Source organism: Choristoneura fumiferana, chromosome 5, assembly GCF_025370935.1.
Source record: "Choristoneura fumiferana chromosome 5, NRCan_CFum_1, whole genome shotgun sequence".
Taxonomy (NCBI): Eukaryota; Metazoa; Arthropoda; class Insecta; order Lepidoptera; family Tortricidae; genus Choristoneura; species Choristoneura fumiferana.
In genome coordinates, this window is record NC_133476.1 from 19,495,094 (window position 1) to 19,513,757 (window position 18,664).

General features: G+C 37.0%; 2 protein-coding genes across 5 annotated transcripts in view; both read right to left on the reverse strand.

Moving 5' to 3' along the window:
- LOC141428332 (uncharacterized) overlaps window positions 1-18,664 on the reverse strand; it is a 609,788-nt gene that overhangs the window by 429,650 nt on the left and 161,474 nt on the right. The window lies entirely within an intron of this gene.
- LOC141428341 (23 kDa integral membrane protein-like) overlaps window positions 1-18,664 on the reverse strand; it is a 420,431-nt gene that overhangs the window by 166,577 nt on the left and 235,190 nt on the right. The window lies entirely within an intron of this gene.

Below are 18,664 nucleotides of genomic sequence, written 5' to 3' on the forward strand. Positions count from 1 at the left end.
AATAAAATAAATATTAAGGGGGCTCCATTTCAACAAAATTGTTTTTTTGCCAGCTTTTTTGTTAATACCCTTCCGTGCGCGAGCTCGACTCGCATTTGGCCTGTTTTTATACTACATATTGTGTACCCATGTAATACTATATTGTATACTATTGGGTACACATTCATTTGTTTTACTCTAGAATTTTCATACTGAAAACATAGCCGTGTATTTCAGAGCTGCAATCTGCACTTTTTTCCGTGAACTTGTGAAGGGTTTCCGCGTCGCTAAAAACGTCATCGTCACATTTCAAAGCTTAATTTTTGTAAACTGATCCCGAAATCGAAAAATGATTTTGCAAATCTCAAATCCAACAACTATGGAATTACTGAGACAAGAAAAAGACACGGACGGACATGGCGAAACTAGAAGAAGTCCTTGTAGGACTAAAGAATCCTAAACACACACAACACACACACAAATCACGCCTGTATTCCTAAATGGGGTACGCACACGAAACGTTACCGCTTCGGAGACACTTCCAGCAATTTAGGTTTTAAGTTTGACAAAAACAAAAAACGGTACAATAGTGACAGGTTGCTGGCCTGTGGCGTCTTTAGCCCATGTAGCGCCCGTATGCAATTATAACTTTAGCGCCAGCTAGGAAGCGCGCGGTCAAAATGGAATAGGTATACCTAGTACAAAATGCCGCGGCCGGCGCCCTAACAGAATTACTACACGTTTACACTTACTTTACATTTTACATTACTGTTACCACATGGGTAACAGAATTCTAAGGATCGGATATATAAAGTTGGTAAACTGACCGTAACACTCTTTTTTAATTTAATTTACGGCCACTCCGCCCATAGCAACAGCAAAAACATGATGAAAAACTACAGACACAAATGAGTGTGTTGTCTACTTTAAGTGTGCTTTGAAATATAACTCCATCAATTAGGGGTAATTAAAAGTAACGGTGTACGTCAGACGAATTTACATTTTGTTTACACAACGGGTTGTTTGGAGAATGCGTTTTGGTGTAACGTGGTGCATTAGGTACCTAAAGACTATAAGGTTCCATTTAAGATATACTTATCCCACTCTCACTAATTTAATAAAGATAAAGATAATTTTATTTGTCAAACATGAGTTTCTACTCGTATATACAATTATTAAATTGTATATAGATGTTCAATAATCTCTTAAGTCCTGTCCAACATGTCTTGCCTTTCAGCATACAATTTTTAGTTATGAATATAAACGTGAGCCCTCTTGTTCTGAGAGGAGGCCTCTGCCCAGCACTGGGACGTATATAGGCTGGGATGGATGGATGGAATATAAACGTGAAAGTTTGTAGTGTTTGTTTATTACATCTTAACCGATTTAGATGAAATTCGTTTAACAGACAGTTTGAGTCCTGGAGAAGGACGGGATAGTTTTTATCCCGGAAAATTGCATAGTTCTCGTGGGATAGCAACAATGGATTCTACGCGGACGGAGTCGCGGGCAACAGCCACTTAGTTACTAATATTTTAATGACAAAGTTTATGAAAGTGTTTGGATATTTCGGTGTTTATTTAATCAATCATATAATAACGATTGTCCTGGCAATTTATTCTTGTGGGATAATAAGGCAACTACATTATAAACAAGAATAACTATGTTATGTACTTATAGTGTTATAAAGATAGTCTTTATTATTAGAAAGAAAGAAAAGAAAGAAAAAATATTTATTAACGGTCCGAACAGTACCACCACCAAACACAATATAGTTTTGTGGGCCCAAAGCTGGGCGCGCCTTCATAGCCTTTCTGATAATTTTCTATTGAGCGCTTGTTGTATGAGAAAATTCATGTTTTGACTTATTGCGACTTTAGCGACATCGCATTCTTCAGGAGCGACATCGCAATATTCTTCAGGAATTCTTTGTCCTTTGTGCGATTACTAGATTGTGACTAGATTACTTTCTTTTGTCTTTCGACTTCAAAGATTTTGTCAAAAACATTTATTTATGTTTGGTACATTTTGATGAATTTGTAGCGCGCTTTTGTGTAATATTTTGGAGAAGGCAAGAAAATTGGGAAATTATTCGAACTGCGATAGATGTGGGTGTAAATTGCAGTCTAATTTCGTTGTTTGTATGTTTTCAAAGTTTTGTAGCCAAAAGGTAAAAAACTAAATGGTGTGAGGTGTGGTTGGATAGGACGTCTAATAATGGTTGCGAATACTATTTTATGATAATGTATCCAGAGCAAAATTTACTTGATTATTTTTGTAATCAAAAGCTACTTTTATTTGTCCGTAAAGTCCAAATCATTCACGATCTCGCAATGTAACGCGACTTGCATGATTATTCTTTCTGTCCAAACTGGGTTTATCGTCATACATCTTTATTGTTACTAGTTTAATTTTCTGATACATGTAGGCGTTAAGATTAATAGCCAATAAATATGTCGACCGCGGACCAGGAAATATCGATAGCGATAAAACATCGATATCGGTTGCGCGTTGGCTTCGATTAAAACGTTTCTTTTATCGTTAGCCAAATTGGGGCAAGAAAATAAAGTATTGGAGATGTGATTTTTATTAATATGACTGGCAGTTTTGACCCTGATACAATTGTGTGTAAGAAAAAAGATAAGGATAGTTTAATTACCCATAATAAGTCATCATCATCACCATCATCAACAGCCTATACACGTCCCTCTGCTTGGCACAGACCTCCTCTTAGAATTAGAGGGCTTGGGCCGTGGTTCCCACATGCCCAGTTTGGATTGGACTTCACACACACCATTAAATTGCTTTCCAGATTTTTGTGTAGGTTTCCTTACGATGTTTGCCTTCAACGTAAAGCTCGTGGTAAATTTCAAATGTGAATCCGCACATGAATTTCGAAAAACTCACGAGGTGCCAGCTGGGGTTTGAACCCACAATCCTCTGCTTGAGAGGCCACAGGAAAACCACTCGGCCACCACGGCTTCATACGGCTTCACGGCCATAATAGCTATGGACTATTAGCTACAGTTGAACGAGCTGAATTGTGACCACTGTCGAAAGTTATCGCAGAAATTATTGTCAAGCAATGAAGAAGTTCATCATCATGTCAGCCGAAAGACGTCCACTGCTGGACATAGGCCTCCTCCAAGGCTCTCCACTCAGACTGGTTGGTCTTGTACTTTCTGCATCCAACGCGATCCCGCGATCTTAACCAGGTCGTTGCTCCATCTTGTTGGAGGCCTGCCGACAGCTCGTCTCCCGGTCCGCGGACGCCATTCGAGAACCTTCTGACCCCATCGGCCATCAGTCCTGCGAGCAATGCCCCGCCCACTGCCACTTCAGTTTCGCAATTCTTCGGGCTATGTCGGTAACCCTAGTTCTACTGCGGACATCATCATTTCTGATTCTGTCACGCAGAGAAACCCCGAGCATAGACCTCTCCATAGCCCTTTGAGTGACTTTGAGCTTCCTTATGAGGCCCATCGTTAGCGCCCGCGTGGAGGATGGAATGGAAAAGTTACTTAGCCCTAAAAAGTGTAGTAGGCAGTATACGAGTACATTAGACTTCTGTCTGCTACACTTTGCAATGGTATATGGTCAGGTTAGGGGCTTATGCTGAGGCTCGACTTCAAACATCAGTGGAGAGTAGGATTTTTATCACGTGACTAACTGTTGCCCGCTGTCTACGAAAATAAGTTAGTAATTAAAAGAACAAATTTGTTTCTATTCAACTCCTGCCTTAACACAAAATAAATGTTGTGAGTTTGAATAATTTATTGAATCAGGCGTTACTTTGCGGAGGTCCATATCAATGAACTAAAAGAATTTCCTTGCTCACCCGCGACCAGTTGTTAGACCCCAGTTGTTTGAGTCTAACAAATGGTGAATGGTGTACGGTTGTGTCACTCTGAAGATGAGCTCTGGTTGAGTTCGAAAGGCGTCAGTGTGGTGGTGATGACAGATGGGTTTGTGTGACTCGTGTGTGTTCTTACAGTGTGGAGGTGGAGGAACTGCATGAACACGCATATTTTGCGTAAGCTTAGCTATCGTGAGGTCGCGGGTGAGCAAGGAAATTCTTTTAGTTCATTGTGAGTTTGAGTTTGAAATACCGTAACCACTGAATCTTGAACAGTTAAATCGCAAAAACGGAACTACCGGCGCGTAAAAATCGCACTTTCGCAACTCAGGCGCACTTCCTATTGTTTAACCACCGTTACCGATCTCCCTTCCAGTGATAACTACACAATAGCAGCAGTGACAATGTACCTGTCTCTGCTTGAAAATAAACTTTCTTTTCTTTCTTTTTTAACCCCTGACGCAAAAGAGGGATGTTATAAGTTTGACCGCTATGTGTGTCTGTCTGTGGCACCGTATCTCTTAAACGCGTGAATCGATTTGAATGCGGTTCTGCCGTTTTTGAGATATTGAATTTTGAAGTGACAGAGTCGGGGGCTTTCCAACTTTTTGTTGGTTAAATCAAATTCAAATCGGTGCACCCGTTTAAGAGCTGCGGTGCCACAGACAGACACACATAGCGGTCAAACTTATGACACCCCTCTTTTTGCGTTGGGGTTAATAAAATAATCTGGTAGATAGTGAAATTCTGGTGGTCCAGCCAGGGTCGTCTCTGTAGGACGAAACTCTTCAACGGCAATGTAGTCAGCAAGAAAAGCTTGTATCCAAAATGAGATTCTTAACAAAACTTACTTAATAAACAAGTTGTAATAATTTAACAGATTATTAACAATTAAAGATCAAAATTACGACCAGTACCCCATTAATCTCCAATGCCGATGACCCGAACGAACATAAATATCCAATACGAGCATAAATTGATATTGTTATCAAGACTTGTCAGCTTAATTCTTGGCAAACGACAGGCCGGTATCAATGGCATTTCCTACATTTAAGATTACAAGGCTAAACTTGCCCTGTGTTTACTGGACGATACGCATCAATTAATTATACCTTGGACAAATTTATATAGGTACTTCTTTTATGAATTAAATTCGGGTTTTGTTCCGCGTGACTTGATATTTAAAATGTTGTGTTTTATATACTTCGATTTCAAAGAAAAAAACCTATGTACAGTCAAGGGGATAGCTATAACTATATAACAATTATGTATACACTAGCTTTTTCCCGCGGCTCCGCCGCGTGGTATTCGGTTATCGCGCGCTGTTCCCTCGGTAATTGTATTTTTCCGGGATAAGTAGCCTATGTCACTCTCGGGCCCATAAACTCTGCTAAAAATCACGTTGATCCGTCGCTCCGTTTCGACGTGAAAGACGGACAAACATACTTACAAACACACACACTTTCGCATTTATAATATTAGTATGGATAGTATGGATTGACCTAATGATGAGTAACATAAAGGTGTATAGATATTTTTGGACGTCTTGGTACCGTACCTATATAATATTTGTGGAGTGTGGTATGCGTGTATTGAAGCGTGATGAGATGATGTACGTTTGAATTTTAAAGAAAAATTAATACTGAGTTTGAGTGAAGAACAAATGAGATGTTATGGCAGTTGACGACGTACGAGGAACGTAAACAGGCGTGTGTGTTTATTGTGTTTTTCTATCTGACGTAATTTTTACGATTTGTATCATTTTTTTTCAAATTCGCTGGCCAATAAAGGCAACTACAAACTACTGCTTCGTTTCATTCACGAACTGCTTCCCACATTTTTGGGGTATCGTCACCGGGAATTTCTTTGGGTTGACTGTACAGTCACATGGAATAATATCTGCCACAGCCGAGTGCGTTTGACACAACTGGCCAAGTGCATCTAGCACTAACAACCTCTAAGCTAAGCTATGATAAAATAAAATGACAAATAAAATAAAATGGTGGACGGACATGATAAAACTATAAGGATTCCTTGTAGGACTAGAAACCCTGCAAACTGAATGCCTGGAACCATGAAACTCAGTTCACGCGGTGACAAAAATATTTCAGTCCATCAATGCAAAGATTATTCAAAGTAAAAGCAAAAGTTATCGGCGAGGAAATAGACAAATATTTCAAAGCTGCCATGATAACGGCAGTGATAACACCCTTTATTCGTACAATGTACCCCTAATCTAGCTTAGCTATCGTTGATAGCGATATAGAGCACCATCGTTTACGTAACTGGATAAAAAGCCAACAAAAGCTTCCTTGTTATTGTAAAACAACTATATTTTGTTAGGGTCAGAGCAGCAGAGCGTTTATTCCGTATGATTTTTGTGGGCATGATAGAAGATTCTGTTACAGTTTGCAGGTTAACTAGTAGAAGTACCTACAGGACGTCTAACAATAATCTAAAATGTCATCAAATTCTACAGCAAACTCAAAATGTGACCACGAAAATAGGTAGTTGAAACTCACGAAAGTGACCCAGCAGGGCTACTGCGAAACTCGAAACTCGAAGTTCGTGTCGTGCGGTCCCTCTGACACTTAATACTATTTAATTCGAGAGCGAGAGGGACGGTACGATACGAACTTCGAGTTTCGTAGTAGCCCTGCAGTAGTACCGTCCGCTTTAAGTGCAACTTTTTCCGTGGAAGCGGAAATATTTGAGAATATTCCTTTGTTTTTGCATTATGCTTGTATTTACATAATAGTAGTTTATTTTTATGAGTTTATACATAATAATTATTTAAAGCACTGTATAGCAGCTTCCACTATTTCTGATTTTAAAATCACTCTTTCTCGGTCCCTATGATTGCTCCTCTCATCCACTCAAAGGTTGACTGGTAAAGATCCCTTTAAGGGATAAGTTCGCCTTTTTACATGTACCTATCTTAGTGTGTTAATTGTATATATTGATTTCCTTTTGTTCAATAAAGAGTTTTACATACATACCTTACATCCGTGTGAGGAAACTGATTTAAAAAAACTATAGTTTTTTAGTATGATTCACCACACTATTATCTCTGAGTGACACGACCACGTGTTTAACTAGGGGCTGAGCACAATGCAGCATCCCTCTTTAACCTCGACAACCCTAATGGCAGGACGTACTCGAAAAATCCATATCCATTGTGCGTGTAATTGTGATTATCGATTGACACTGTATCGATTTTTTTAGAATGTCTGTACTGTACTGGTTATTAATATCTATTGCGATTTGGGGTTGATCAATTTTATTTTTGTACTTATATTATTAATGCGAATATTTTAGTGTGTATTTATTACTTTTTAAGGCTAGACGGATTCAGAAGAAAATTGCTATGTAAACAACGTGTTGTTTTTGGTTTCTATTAACTTTAAGAGAACATTCCTCCTCATCTCCTTTTAGCCTGTCCTTCTACCTCATCCAAACATACTCTAATCCTTTACAGTGCAATCTGCCAGGCTGTGGAATCGGCTACCGACCTCCATCCGGCAATCCCCCACCGTGGGATCTTTTAGGGAAGGCTTGAGAAGAATGTGGCTTGCACTTCTCCTTAAATATTTGAGAACATTCCTTTGTTAATATGCTTATATATTATATGTATTATGGTCATATATATAGTAGTTTTATTTATTTATATTGTAGTTTATGTATTATATTGTTTAAAAGCACTGTATAGTAGCTTCCATTATTTTAACTCTAAACTCACCTTTGTCGGACCCTAACGTATTGCTCCTCTCCTCTCATCACTCAAAGGTTGACTGGTAGAGATCCTTAAAGGGATAAGTCCGCCTTTGTACAAGTATCTTAAAGTTTGTCAGTAATGTTTTGTTAATTTTCTTTTGTACAATAAAGAGTTTACATACATACATACATACATACATTCGACGGTTCAAATCAAGATAATTTCTTCAAGACGGCAGTGACTTAACTCTTACGGTTATAAGACAATCAAGAATAAAGATAATTCATTAAGCGCAAAAAAAAAATGTGAAGATTGTTTATTTCTGACGTTTTAGGGTTCCGTAGCTAAGGAAAAAAGGCACCCTTATCCGATTAAGTACTTTATTTATTTATTATTCTGAAGAACCAACATACAGTTTAAAAATATCAATAGATACAGCAAGCCGATTACAGGTCTCTCGCCGATAGCAGCAGTGTAAATATAATAGCAGTATGCCGCACAGAGTTTAATTGGGCATACTAGTTAAATAAAATGCAGTTAACTACAACACTTAAATAGGTGCTGATGAAGTGACAGAAAAGAAATATTCTACGTAAATTAAATTAATTTACAGTATAAAGACAAGGTAAGGTCTTCAGGCAATTTTTCACTTTTGCAACGCGATACGCGAGTCGAGCGAGCAAAGCGAGCGCACCGCGGCGGCTGTTGCAGCGCTGTACCATACGGCATTTGACTATTTTTTATATGTTATATAAATTAAAACTTCACAATGTCTGTTATCGAATAGAGGACCAATTTTTAAGCTTCCTTTACAAATAATATAAAGGTTTGAAATCCAAATTCAAGATAAGACAGAGAAACACGTCATACTTGCATGTGACGACACATGCAAGTGGCGCCATACCTGAAGCATAGAGAAAAGCGTTTGAGAAAGAGACAGGTAAAAAGATTTTTCAAAAACTCACTATAATCCAATTTTCAACCGATTTAAGTTCTCTCTTCGCTTAACACTGTATTATCTATATTGTCATAATAATATATCAGGCAGTTGTCAAATACCGTATTACTTATTAGAAAATATTTTGGCTCCTACCAGTGCTAGTTTTTTTTTTTCTTGCATGGGGAACAAACAGTCCAGTTACACAACCATCTGTGTAAATACTCTAAAAGAATTTGATGCCACCTTGCGGCCTTGTATAAAATTCTAAGATATGTTCAAACTTCGATGATTTCGTAATTTCGCTGTACTCGCAGTTGCAAGTAATTTTACAGCGTTTCTTGCCCGTAGTTTAGAAATCGCGTTCCCGTGTGTAGCGAATTGATAATATCTTCGTGTAATTTAAGGCAATAATAGAATTACAGCCGCGTTGTGATCGCGACAGGTAACGGACGTATTATATTACGATTTACAATGTAATATCCTTACTTAGTATTTGATTAAACTTAAAGCAATAGCAGCCTAATGTGCCCACTTGGATAATTCCGTACAAAACAATTTATTGAATCAGGCGTTACTTTGCGGAGGTCCATATCAATGAACTAAAAGAATTTCCTTGCTCACCCGCGACCTTACGATAGCCACTTGTAATGACTGCAGTAAAGTATATGTTGGTCAGACAGGTCGCAGTTTTAATGCTAGATTTAAAGAGCATGTTTCGGCATATAGGAATGAGCATCCTGATAAGTCGAATTTTGCCAAACATTTGTTGGAACTAAATCATTCTTTATCGGACTCAGATTCGTATGAAGTGTTACATTATTGTGGCAAGGGGTTTCGTCTCGATGTTTTAGAATGCATGGAGATAATTAGATACAACAGTATGGGGTCTATTATTAATGAGCAGGTAAATTTAGTTTCATCTCCCTTGCTACGGCTTGGATCTAATTTCAGCAATGGTAGTTAATAAAACATGCCTTGACAGTAAATAAATAAAAATCAAGGTAATTTTGAAGAACGGTTAGAAATATTTATTAATATTTTGTGGGTAGTTTTGTTTTGTTTCATAAAACGTATGTGGGTACTTGGGGAGTTACAGTGACAAGTTAAAACGGTGGTTGTGGTTCGTTAGTCTAACAACTGGTAGCATGGTGTACGGTTGTGTCACTCTGAAGATGAGCTCTGGTTGAGTTCGAAACGCGTCAGTGTAGTGTGGTGGTGGTGATAGATGGGTTTGTGTGATTTGTGTGTGTTTTTACAGTGTGGAGGTGGAGGAACTGCATGAACACGCATATTTTGCATAAGCTTAGCTATCGTAAGGTCGCGGGTGAGCAAGGAAATTCTTTTAGTTCCGTACAAAACACAAAATCCTATAGAAAAATATGACTTTCGTAACGGCTACGGAACCCTATCGAGGGCGTGTCCGACACGCTCTTGGCCGGTTTTTCCCTACAAGTAAATACGAGCTACTACTGCATTCACAATTACAGTAACATTCATTAAAATTAGGGAAACCGGTAAAATTTCGTATTCGGCCTTTAATAATCTTAGCCAGTTTAATCTGCAATGTAATCAAATTACCTACTTAAAAACGATAAAGTTAAATTTCAAAGAACATCGTTGGCGGTAAGTATACTTTACTGTCGACTAAGGAAAAAAACGGTCAAGTGCGAGTCGTACTCGCCTACCAGGGGTTCCGTACAAAATTGTAGGTAGGTCATATCAAAAAAAAAAAAAGTTTTACCCACGGTCTTTGAAATATGAAGAACATTAACATTTAACATTACTGACTCGATACATGATTGGACGAAATTGGCTCGATAGAAAATAATTGCAAAGCGCAAAAAGTGGTCTTAAAATCATCATTAAACGCTTCTTCTCTTTATTTGTTTGACGTATGGGTCTTCAATTAAAAATATGAAGTCAACATATTCATACCTAAACCGCTAACGACTCATATTTCACAAATATGAAGGAAATGGTGAAGTCGCCAAGCGGTCTCAGCGGAAGACCAGCGTTGGCCTACACGGCCAGCACTATGCTGAGCTGAGACCGTTTCGCGATTTCGCAAATACTTTCATATATATTTACTTTATACTTGTTTATTTTGTGTTTATGTAATTTGCGAAATGCGAATAAACGTTTTCTATTTCTATTTTAAATAATCCACACTTTTATATTTCAATATTTATTTATGCATAAGTATTTTATTTACCTCTATACGTTCCTGAGAAAGAGGATCATGGACAAGAAAGTGATCCTATACGGGTCCCGTTTTATTACCATGGAACTCTAAAAACGTTAATGCATCTGTGAGAAAGCCTTTTATTCATTCGCCATAAAAATAAGAGGTGACATAGTTTAATAACCTGAGATATAGTTTCAAGTGGCACTGACACTGATTTCATTTTTAATACAAGCTTTTCTTGCTGACTGTACTTTTTGTGGACTGGTACTTGTATTGTCACCCAAACTACATTTGAATACCAAATTTCAATTTGATGCCATAAACCGTTGAAGAGTTCCGTCCTGTGGAGACGATCCTGGACGGAGTACCAGGATGTTACTATCGGATTATTGTATTGTCACCAGATTTACGTAAGTTTACCAAATTTCAAGTCGATCAAACTACTGGAAGTGGGTTTTTTGGAATCTTTTTGTATGAGATATGTGGTGCATAGGGGAAATTCGTGTCTGTACCGTTGTCCAGCAGTGTTGTAACGGTATAGCACGCGGCACGGAATGCCAAGGACCTGGGTTCGATTCCCAGTGCTGGTTTTATTTTTCTGGTTTTTCTGTGCATCTATATTTCAGTTTGTATTTTCAATACTGGAAGTGGGTCAAATTTAACGCGCAAGATTTGACCCAAATAAATAAAAAAGTACATATTATAGGACACTTTGACACCAATTGACCTAGTCTAAAACTAAGGAAAGCTTGTACTATAGGTATATACTAGGCAACGGATAAACATACTTACATAGATAAATACATACTTAAATACATATTAAACATCCAAGACCCGAGAACAAACATTCGTATTATTCATACAAATATCTGCCCAGGCCGGGAATCGAACCCAGGACCTCAAGCTTCGTAGTCAGGTTCTCTAACCACTTAGCCATCCGGTCGTCAACGGAACAAAAAGTCCATCGTCTATCTCGGTTAATCTTGCCTCTAAGTGACAAACTTTCGCATTCAATTATGAACAAGGTGTTTACAATTCTTCCAGAATATCAGCAGTTGGTTTGGTTTGTTATCCTGAACATACTCGTATTTAATTGCGATAAATATATATTTTTTTCAAACATTGTTCGATCCATCTAGCACATTATACCGCACCTATAATGTGACGAACTACACATTGACACAAAAACCTCAAGATCGATAAGTTTTATTCTCTGTAAATAACCGTTTTATGTTTTTCTTGGTTTCAGGTAACGGAAACGGTCAAAGGTTTGAGATTATTGGGACATGAGCAAATTGAGCAACTTTCGAGATGCTGTTTACTCGTACTTCAGAAACACACAGTTTACGAAAAGAGGAAGAGAGAAGTGCAGCTGAAAAAATAAAAGCATAATAAGCAGCTATCAACACATACACTACGAGTATAGATATGTGATGTTAGATTTTTGCAAGGAAATTATTATGACTAAAATCTGAAGAAAGGAGGTGCAGTATCGACGGCACCCTTGGGTGTTTGCCATGGCGCCCCTGTATGCCGCGGTTAACTGCTTTGGAACCTCTGGGTTAAAACTCTTATCTTAACTATAGGGCGCAATAGTGCAGGCTCATAAATTTACATCAACATTGCATAAACTTTCATTCCTTAAAATAAGTCCGCCGTAGGACGTCCACTGTTTGACATAGGCGTCCTGTATTTTGTTTCTTTAGGAAGTGGCCTACATCCACTGTGTGCCGCGGTTTTTAAATAAAATACCATCACGGTCCGTTTCTTCTTGAGTTTATTAAATAGAAAAATTTGCTTGCTTACTGTTATTTACAAAAATTAACAAGGATTTTTTGTAATATGTGTGTGAATGATTAAATAACGTACTCAATAATAAAAGTTACTTGAGGTCCGCACAAAATAGGCTGGCGGTCCGAATCCGGACGCGGTCCGCCATTTGGTGACCCCTGTTATCTCGTTGGTGAATATCCTATGCTACGTTTGTCAATTATTCACGATTTCCATTCAAAAGTTTTTCAACCCCAAGGGCTATCTATGTTCTGCGTGCTGTATGGCTTGCCTATTACCACTTCATTGAGCTAATTTATTTGGCTGTGTCAGTGACACGTTCTTCTACTTATCTTCCCATTTCTGATTCTATCCCGTGGAGAAGCCACAAGCATAGCTCTCTCCATAGCTCGATGAGCAACTCTGAGCCTATTTATAAGGCCTTTAGTGAAACCTCGTCTAGGCTCCCCCTCAATTTCCCTATGCCTTTACAACTTTTGACGACCAGATGGCCTAGTGGTTAGAGAACCTGACTACGAAGCTTGAGGTCCCGGGTTCGATTCTCGTGTCGGGGCAGATATTTGTATGAAAAATACGAATGTTTGTTCTCGGGTCTTGGGTGTTTAATATGTATTTAAAGTATGTATCTATCTAAATAATTATATTTATCCGTTGCTGTACCCATAACACAAGCTTTGCTCAGCTTACTTTGGGACTAGGTTAATTGGTGTTAATTGTCCCATTATATTTATTATTTATTTATTTATTTAATTATAACCTTTAGACCAGGTTTCCCATTACTAGTTAATAAGGACATGCCGTTGAACCTCAACGATAAAACATACAAAGAATAAAGACACTGCGACGACCTTTTCATTTTACGATCATACCCGAGATTGCGCTATAAAAAACCTTTTATAGTTTTATGACATATCACGGTGGTTCACAGTGATATATTACGATGATGCTCGATGTATAAGAGCAATAAAAGCTTTATAGAAATGGTCGCATTATTTTATTTGTTCAAAAAAGGTAGTTGGCGCCTGTGAATGATGTCATAACTATATTATTTTTGTCATATAATTGTTTAAACCTTCTCACAGAATGAAAATCGGCCAAGTGTGAGTTGCCTTCAACACCGCCCAAGTTTTTTCCTTCGTTAATGCACCGACGTAAGGCCTTTTTTCCGGAATCCTGCCTTTTCGGCTAAAATTATTTTCCCAAATGATTAGTTTTAGTTTTCAAATGTTTAGTTATATTTCATATGAAAATTTTTTTTTTCTGAAACTGTAAACTATTTACTTATTTCTGTACTATTCTCTAGAATTCTATAGGTTAGGTTAACAATTATAATACTACACAACAATCGTCTACATAACGTTCATATGAAAGAGTTAGGAAATTAATTATTTGAGAGAAATAATTTCTGCGATAAATTAGAGATCCCCTTTTTCTAATAAACTTTAGAGCCATATTAATAGAATTTTTAATCGCGTATAACAGAGATAAAACTACAGAATGTTACAGATTCTTAAAATTTCCAAATACTAGTAAAAAAACGCAACGTTTACCCACTTTTACAAAACGTTTAGTACCTATCTCCGAAGCTAGAAACCGTCATTCATAAGGCATGCATTGACTTATTTGAAATTTAATAGAAAAGAGACAGCAACTCATACATTTACAGATGCTGTGATAAGATATGCGGCGTCCTAAGTTCGGTACAAGCACCCGGACGAAACAACATCAATATGCCAGCAACAATTAAGATCTTCAAAGTAAAATGGCGCCAAGTGTCATATTCCCGGTGTTCAAACTCCAATCCCGTGACGTTGTATAAAAGGTGATACTCTCTCCTAACGGTTGTGGTCAGGCTATTGCATTACAACACCCGACACTAGCCGCTTCCTTTAACACGCCCTAGTAGCATTCAACCAGTTCCGTCAGGTTATCCAGTTGAAAAGCTGTTGGAATCTTTAAATAGACCGAGATTCAAATTTAATGAAAAAGGGTGAAATGTGTTATTGAGCTTCATGCTAATGTGTTAAAATTAAACCATTACATGAATCCCTTCAACTCGTTTGGACAATTATGTTATTCTTTGAGATCTTCTTTCTCCTTTTGATTATTAGCTGTTATACCAGGGGTTTATAACGTCCTTGGTTACATTAAGGGCTCTTTTAACCATTCAATAATAAATTTTATGTGACAAATAAATGTGCTGCCGTATCTGTTTAATCCAACAAAACAAGCAGAGAGTATTATAGATATGTGTCAAATAAAATGAGCGGTGAAACATGCCGTTAATATAGTTAAGAGTTAAGTACGTCAAATAATTACCTGCAAAATTTCCGTAATTTTGTATTCGATGTTTAGCTACTCCAAATAATACTGTTACGTGATATTACAAGTCGTATTTAATAAAAATCGAAACAATGTCTTCCACTACTCTGCTATATCTTCCACTTATTCAATATTAGGTACTAATCATATCATCTACGTAAATTTCTTAGGAAAGAAACTGCGATGTCTCAATGTATTCAAACGGCCAGGTCGCCAATAAAACATCCAATTACTTGACCAGTTCTTATATATACCGTGAAAGCTATTCTCGATGCAATTATCTATTTACGACATAATGCTGAACAGTTTAGCACTATAATATTGTACCGTTCTGCAACACCATTTGCGTCATGCGATTTAGGATCTATAAAAGTCAAATGTTGAGTTCAAATTTGATGTGTGTTAGCTGTAAAATATGACATTAATAACGCTTTTATGGATATGCTTCTATGTTGTGATGACATAACATTGGCAAGGCATGTAATGCAACGATTTTATGGGTTATCTTGCTAAACGAACTTGGTTATTACTTTAATAGCACAAAGGTAGCAAACACACTTCTTCTCTAGACAAGCGAAAGTGTTTCGAATGTCAACAATTTTAATTATTAGAGGTAGGTGAACTTGCAACTAGTGGTTATGGCCTCTTGCTGTAAAAAAAAAACTACTAGTAATCTATATTTAGTCATTCGATTAATGATAGTGCCATGTAAATACTAATTCTAGCGTGTAAGTGTACTGTAATACTAACAAATTATGGGTTTTATGCCTGAAATAAATTAATTGAAATTGAAATTGATTGAATTAAATGAGCTTAAAACTAAGAATCTACTCTTCCAGTCAATAGTCATCGGGTGGCCTTACGTCACAGCCTTACGTGAATAGGCAAGCATAAGGTGTAGAAGGAATTAGAAGAAACTAATAAACTAAAATATCTAGGAAATCAAAACTTCTAACCAAAAAAAGAAACACCGGTACGTCTGGCTTGAGACGCACCGGTGTTTCTTTCACCAAGATCCTTTCCACTTAACTTTTATACACCTTTCTTCATAATGAAGAATCTAATAAATAGTCTATTGTCCTGGATCTGTCGCATCGCTTCTCGGTTACTCGAGGTTAACGTTTCATAATAGTTTTTAGTCGCATATCTACCATCGCTGTCCTCATACTTGAGCTGGAACTACGCGACTGTATACCTGTCAGCGTCCGCTGTCTTACACAAACGTTTTTGATTGAACTACTTATTCCATCAATGACATAACCCAATTCGTGTCTTGTCGTTCGCTAATTTGAATTCCCACACACACACACACAACACACACACACACACACACACACACACATTTTTGTTTATATATATATCTCTTTCAAATAATTATATTGTGAAATTTTCGTATACCTTGTTAACATTAAGTGTTCCAATACCAACTGACCTTCATAACACAGGTTATCCTAGCATGAAGGGCAGAGGTCTTACCCGATGGCTCCTGACATGCCCATTCAACTTAGTTTTACATATTGTAAAATAGTAATAAGTGGCTTATTCAATAAATATTATTATTATTATAATGATTCACGATTGTAAAAAATATGCTGAGCTTCCTGTTTCGTGTTGCACCGTCAAGCATTTTTTTATGTCATTGATTGTATTCGTGCCTAATCATAATAAATCCAAATACATGTTAACTGGCTTCAGTATCAGTGACCTTTTAATACGAATTATGATGAAAAGGAGATTAGAACGGAAATATTTAGGATCTGGTTAAAAAATAACAGTTTTTGATCTAATTAAAACATCAGACTACCTGAAAGGTGCAATTAAGATGATCAATGTTAATCGAGAGGCTTTTTACATCTTAAAATAATGTTAGGTTATTTTGTATCATTAAGATAAAAAAAAAGTACTTACTTATACATAATTTATAATGAATTTCACCATTTTTCCTTGTTTACTTATCTGCAACAAAATAGCGTTTTGCATGTAGGCACAGGTATCGTTTTTTTTGGAGATAAGCAGGTTAGTCCTTTATAAAGTACACGAGGGGCCTCGACGTTAAGGACTTCTGCAAAGAAACGCATGAAACAAAAAAAACAAATAAAAATACACTACTGCAAATCAGCTTCATTGTTGTCATTTAATTTTTCTATCTTTGTTTCCACTGATATCGTTAACTAAATACCATTATTTAGTCCATATACGTAAAGTATACCTACTAGAGACGTTTTATAAAGATGATTGTTTTATGATATTGTCCATTGGTATTCAACAATTGTTATTTTCATTTGTTTCTATAACTTTACTTATTTGTATGACAGCCGATCTAAGCCATAGTTTAATAGATGAATAAACGCAACACATGCGCATTTAGTTCACAGCAAGAAACTCTGATCAAATGCAACTTTTATGAGAAAGAGTTCTGGGAAATGTTAGTATGACGTTGTAAGGGAGAAGCGGTAGCGATTATTTCTAAACACAGCCTAGATTATTTTTATGTTAAGAAAAACAAGCAAACGGGTCACAATAGTGGAAGCAAAAACTCCCGCTATTTTTGACTTTTAACTCACTCTTTTTCGGTCCATAACTTATTGCTCATACCCCAAAGGTTGACCGATAGAGACCTTTGTATCATGTATCTCAAATTGTGTTTGTTTGTTTCTTTTCGTACAATAAAATAAAGTATTTGTCGTGTGTCGCCGCCCATGGACATTAATAACATAAGTAGAATTACGGGCTCCTTTCCGGCACCTTAAGGAAAAAGTAAATAAGCTGTTTTTTAAGATCCCTATTATGTTTTACCGTGCATGACAGAAAGTTCTGCGGCAACTGAACTGTGCGCGAGTTGATGAGATGAGATAATAATTAGTTACAAATATTTGTTTTTACTTAGTTATTTTTAGATTAGGCTATTAAATTTTTAAGTTAGGTATTTAGTTTACAGTTAAGTCACAGAATAACTAATAGTAATACCGTTATGTACCGTTGGTTAAGTTTTATTCATGGTTATTTTTTCTTTTGTGTATTCTTAGTTTCGATTGATAAATTTGTACCTACTGTTAATTTAATATCCATCTGGGTAATTTACTTGTTTGTAAACATAACATTGAATGAACTAATTATAAAACTCAAAAGGCAATAGAATTTTTTCAAACATTGCAGAAGAAACGAAAATTTCAAATTCTTCCATATTCTTCCATACCCATAAAAATATTTTTCAGATTGCAGAATTATAAAACTGATATAAACGCTACATCTTGTGTCTTATACATCATTTTATATGAGTGAAATGCGACGCGTGAGAATGTGCCTACGTTTATATGTATGTTTGTCTGATCAGCTATATCATGAACAATGCCTTGCCTGAGACAATGTGGCGCATTGATATCGGCTTTCTTTTTTAGCTATATTTGGGGTTTGTATTTAATTAACATGCAAGTAAGAGTTGACCTACTTACTATCATCATCATCATCATCATCATCAGCCAGAAGTCTTCCACTGCTGAACAAAGGCCTCCCCCTTAGAACGCCACAATGAACGACAACTCGCCACTTACATTCACCGGTTACCTGCAATTCTCACGATGTCGTCAGTCCACTTGGTGGGAGGCCTGCCAACGCTTCGTCTTCCGGTTTGCGGTCGCCACTCGACAACTTTTCTCCCCCAACGGTTATCTGTTCTTCGAGCGATATGGCCCACCCATTGCCACTTTAACTTGCATATTTTTACAGCTATGTCGATGACCTTAGTTATTTACTCACTTTAGGTATTAGTTACTTCCTATCTTTCCCATACAAAGTACTATAGAATAGATTCGGAATATTCAGGCCAACTACGAGTTGATAGTCAAGTTTGAATGAATGGCCTTGTCAAAATTAGCC